At 41.7% G+C, this 5,489-nt stretch overlaps 1 long non-coding RNA gene across 2 annotated transcripts; it reads left to right on the top strand.

The window, feature by feature from the left end:
- The first annotated feature begins 2,139 nt into the window (after positions 1–2,139).
- On the top strand, positions 2,140–5,197 carry LOC136458328 (uncharacterized). 2 transcript variants are annotated; one of them, XR_010759973.1, is made up of 3 exons: positions 2,140–3,218; positions 3,555–3,729; positions 5,144–5,197. It is a non-coding gene; the product is annotated as an uncharacterized lncRNA (long non-coding RNA). The 2 variants fall into 2 exon arrangements; XR_010759972.1 differs by having other exon boundaries at positions 2,172–3,218; positions 3,574–3,729.
- The last annotated feature ends 292 nt before the right edge of the window (positions 5,198–5,489 follow it).

Genomic DNA, 5,489 nt, shown 5'->3' with positions numbered 1-5,489 from the left:
CGCATGGTACTTAAGTTCACACCCCTCCTCCAATTCGCTGCATACCCGTCAGGGAACATCAACGATTGGAACCATTGAAGAACTTCTTTCTTTTGGGCCCTCGTTAGGACGAAGTCGGCCTTAGGCTTCTTCCATGACTTCCCGCGTAAGGGAGGCAACATGTTTAGCTTTGGTCTATCGCACAGCGTTGCTTGATCCAATCTAGCCTTGACATTGTCCTTTGACTTTTCCCAGTCCATGATTGTGTGAAGGACCTGCCTCGACGAAATTCTTTTCAGTGTGCATTACATCAATGTTATGTGGAAGAAGGAGGTCCTTAAAGTAAGGAAGCTTCCACAAGCACGACTTGTGTGTCCAGGCATGCTCTTTTCCATATCCCACGAAGCCCCCCTTTTCATTGTCGACCACAAGACCATCTAACATCTCAAGAACCTGGGCATCTGTCATCATTTCCGGTGCAGAGTCTTCCACTGTGACACCTTTTCGAAAGTTCTTCTTGTCTCTCCTGAATGGGTGGTCAAGAGGGAGGAATTGTCGATGTTTGTCAAACGAAGAAAACTTGCCCCCCTTCTCCAACCGAAAGAACTCCATAGCTGACTTGCATATCGGGCATGGCATCTTCGTGTGAACACACCAGCCACAAAATAACCCATAAGCCAGGAAGTCATGCATGGAATAATGGTACCAAATATGCATTCTGAAGTTTGTCTTTGTGAATCGGTCGTATGTCACTACCCCTTCGTCCCATGCACGGACCAAATTGTCTATCAAAGGCTCCATGTACACACTCATATTAGCCCTCGGGTGTCCTGGAATTATAAGTGACAAGAAAATATTTTGCCGTTGAAAGGCGACGCCAGGTGGGAGGTTGAGAGGGATGACGAATATGGGCCAACATGTGTATGGTGAAGAACCCATTCCATAAGGATTGAACCCATCAGTTGCCAGTGCAATGCGTACATTACGAGCCTCATCAGCTTTGTCGGTATGCTTCCGATCGAAGCTTTTCCATGATTCACCATCGGACGGATGTATCACCTTGTCAGTGTATCGGCGTCCAGTTTTGTGCCACGTCATCTGTTTTGCGGATTCCTCGCTCATGAAAAACCGTTGGATCCTCGGTATGAAAGGAAGGTACCTCAGGATCTTTGCGCCGACTTTTGTTTGCGTCTTCCGACCATCACCAGATTCTAACTCAATGTACCTAGATGCCTTACACTTCGGACAGTACTTATCGTCAGCATGTTCTCCCCTGAATAAGATGCATCCGTTCGGACAAGCATGTATCTGCTCGTACGACATCTTGAGTGCACGAAGGATTTTATTTGACTCATACGTGTTCTTTGGCAGAACGTGATCATCCGGAAGTAGGGTGCCAACTACTGTCAACAGTTGATCGAAGGATTCTCTACTCCAGCTAAACTGGGACTTCACAGCCATTAGACGTGCAATGGCATCCAGTTTAGAAACATTGGTGCGCCCGTGAAGGGGTTGTTGTGCCACATCCAACATGGCGTAAAACGCCTTTGCAGTTTGCTCTGGCTCCTGCTCTGCACTTCCTTCATCGAAAGCCATGTCATGGTCATTTAACATTTCTGCCACCCCTGGCTTCAGAATCAAACTCCTCGATCCGTTGTCTCACGACCTCTTCTCTCGCACGATGGCGTTCACCATGCATGGTCCACCGGGTATAGTTCTCTACAAATCCATTGTTGACAAGATCTTTAGTCATCTCCTCATATGTTTTCATTGCCTTGTTCTTACACTTCCTATAGGGACACCAGGCATATCGCCGTCCGTTTGCAAATGCCTTCGTCATGAAATCATTGGCCTTCTCAATCCATTCATTTGTGTATTGACCCCTCTTCTGATAGCCCGTGTACATCCACTGACGGTCATCCATCCTAACATATAGACGATATTGCAGTTTAGAGCAATAGAGTAGTAGTGCTAGAGAAAAACCATATGAGATGATAAAGAGACATTCATGTTCTTGGTCGATTCACATAGAAGATGTTTGCTAGATTGGATGATGAGATTTTACCTAAGGTTGAAAGGCCGCTATGTCACTTGTAGATGGAGGAATACATGGAACCAATTTTTTTGTAGCCAAGCTGTACATAAGCTGTACATAGTTTAAGCTGCATTGCTATAGAAATGATGAATACATTTGTTGTTAAAGATAGCTGTTGTTCAAGGATTGTGGCCTTGTGGGCTGTTGTGCTGGACATTTCAGACACCGATGTAATCCTTCGCCAGCTAAAATTGTGACAACTTTGGGAAAAAAGATATCTGTGACACTAGAAGCTCCACCAGGCACCAGCTCCCTGAGTTCATATGCTATCTTCTTTTGATATGTTGCGGAGTGTGGACTAGATTGAAACTGACAACACTTGTTGTTTTAACTTTTGCATGGGAACTAAGGAGGTAAATGAAATGACCATCCTACCAATGTTTAATCCTCTATAAAGTGGTCATTTATTATGCCAAAAGCACACCTCTGATGCTCACTCTCCCACATACTAGTCAATGAAGGAATTAAGGATGCATAAGATAGGAAAAAAATGAGTCAAATTTACCTCAATACTGTACATCAAGTATTTTGAAGATAGTAGAAGAGGCTAAAGCAACAAGTATTTTGAATTGGAAGGAGTAGATGGTAGGGCGATGTTGTGCACCTTGGAGGGGTAGCCTGTAGAGAAGGCGGTGTCATGGCTAGGTTGGGTAGACCTATGCTGCTCAGAGAGAAAGAAGGATCTAAATATCAATCCAAGTTAGCCATTTATTGATAATTTCCTCTCTTGTAAACAGGGGAGTTTGCTGACAACAAACAAGTAATTGATGGGAGCATCCTTAACTGCAACTAATTTCTATTCATGCCTTACTTCTGTAGTTCTGTATCTCTAACGTAGGTTACTTAAAGCCCAGACTATAGACGCTTTCTTCTAGGCTTTTTCTGAGATGGCAGTTGCTGCCAGTGTTGATCCTCATTATATGATAGCATTGTACTCCAAATGTATATCTTTTCATTTCTTTGTTTCGCAGACTATTGATGCCCTAGGCTATGGGATGGCAAAAATTGCAGACTTGATGATGAAACATATTCCGGTTCCAGCAATCAGTAACATACAGGTCACGGTTTCTGTAGAAGTTCTTGAGGAAGGTGGTCCAGAACACTCTGTATCAGTCTTGAGTGTAGTCCCTCTGAAGAAATAAAAGTAAGGCTTTCATCGTGTTTCCTGATTTCTAAAGAAAATTGTTTGTCAATACATTTATTCTAAGTAATAACTTTCTGTTTTCAAGGGCTACCTTGACCCAGTTCGTTGTCAGCTGTGTGCCTTTGCCATAGTTTTTCAACACATTACTATATATGTGCTGAGTGTGTATCTTCATTTTAAGAAACAATTCAATCGGTAAATATTATATTTTGTTTTTTAGCAATATTGAGCAGGGGAATTAGATATTTGTTCATCTGGAACCACAATCAGTAATTAGTTTTATTTCCTGATTACTCTGCAGATTAAGTAAACTTGCTTCTTATTTGCCTTACGTAGCTGGTTTTTACTGTTTAAGGACAAAGATGGTTCAAATCTGTACTCAAGAATAATTGATGTCATCAAGTTTGCGTGCAAATTCATTTGCGTGGAAAATAGCAAGTGGGTTCAGTCTTTTGCAAAGTTAACCTGGCCAAGAATTTCTGATCTGGTTATCACACACTTTCTCTCCAAGGTATGGTTCTTCCTGATTTACCAGAGGAAGGGAACTCAAGGACTGCTTGATTTCCTGTGGTTCTTTTAGTGCTCATATCTCATCAGCTACACTGCTACAGTACTATCGTTGTGAATTATGATTAGTTTTGCTGTCTAGTGTCTATAATACGAGACAAAACTATTATATCTTAACTTGCATTATCTTCATCAAGCATCTACTTCTGCTAGAACATATGGGGCTTTCCAGCAAGTATAGGTTCTTTGTTTACTGTTAATTGAACTGTGAATCTTTCTTTTGCTATATAAATTAATCCTTTGAATGGTTCAACTGCAACAATATGGTTTGTTTCGATTTTGTAGCCATCGGCCTGTGTATATGCTTCCAATAGTGAGCTCTATGTGATGTTACAAAATATGTATATAAATCACTAAAGCTCATGTTATGTTGACCCTCTAATTTGGTTATAGTATTATACTTTCCTCAAATTGAACACTTGACTCGAGTCCCGCAATAGGAAGAATCATATTTGATAGAAAAAGGAACAAAGTGACCTAAACTTAGTTACTATCCTTACTACAAGCAACTTTGGGATTCGATGAGCTTCCTATTTTCATTTTTCTTCTTTTCTTGTTTGTAGACATTTTCATGGTATAATTCTATAAGTACACTCTATAATGATCTAGTGAAGTTAGTTTTGTTGATTATATCCTCATTAATTGGACTTGACTTACTTCCTCCGTCTTGAAAAGAATGCAATTCTAGTATAATACCGAGTCAAACTATTTTGGTTTGACCAACTCTATACACAAAAGTACGAATATATTTTTTATACCAAATAAGTGTCATTAGATTCGTCATGTAATATATTTTCATGGTATACCTATTTGGTGTCATTAATATTGACACTATTTTCTATAAACTTGGTCAACTTTAGATACGGGTTTTCTTAATATGGAGCGTTTTGGGGAGTATGCTCTGCCCTGCTTTGTACTTTCTCCCTTGGCTTAATGAAATGACATGCAGCTCTCCTGCATTATTCTAGAAAACCCCCCTATAATTGCATCCTTTTTAGGACGTAGGTAGTATGTACCACAGTACCAACCTAGCTATGGCTCGGTTCAGAAAACATATATGTAGAATAACTAGAAAATACGTTATCCCTCTAATTCGCACTTTGTATTATCAAACTTATCACCAATTGAAATCTTGAGTCAAATATATCTTTGTAGTTTCATGATGGGAAGAATCAAATTTATTGAAAAATATCAGAGTGATATGAGCTAACTTACAAACTATCCTTATTGGCTACAAGAAACTTAGGGTTCTATGAACTTCCTCGTTTAAGTTTTCTTGTCTGTAGACATTTGCATTGGAAGCCGGTTGTTGCTGTTTCAGGTAATTTTTGACTGATGCTTTAATTATGTGTTTTCAGGCTGTACCCAATGTGGCATCCAAGCTAATTGAGTTCCAAGATGTTGTGCGGAGTGCTTCGGATAGAATCAAAGCAATGGGCCAAGTTTTATCAAAAGCAAGGGATCTATTGTACGATTGCAAGGAAATTACCGAGCGTTTGAGAGCAATGCTTCAGTCAATAGATGAGCAGGTCCGGAGCTTGGAGGGGAGGAGGCGGCCGCGGCGGCGGCAGTCCCGCGGTGGCGGCGGGTGACCGCCCTCCCCCGGTGGCGGCGGCTGTGGGGGACCGCCCGGTGGCGGCGGTGGTGGAGGGGAGAGAGTGCTCGCCGCCGCCGTTGCTGCTGGGGCCCACCCCACCCCACCTC

This window comes from Miscanthus floridulus, chromosome 6 (assembly GCF_019320115.1).
Source record: "Miscanthus floridulus cultivar M001 chromosome 6, ASM1932011v1, whole genome shotgun sequence".
Lineage (NCBI taxonomy): Eukaryota > Viridiplantae > Streptophyta > Magnoliopsida > Poales > Poaceae > Miscanthus > Miscanthus floridulus.
Note: the sequence above shows the minus strand (reverse complement) of the source record. Positions and strands in the feature narration are given on the sequence as shown.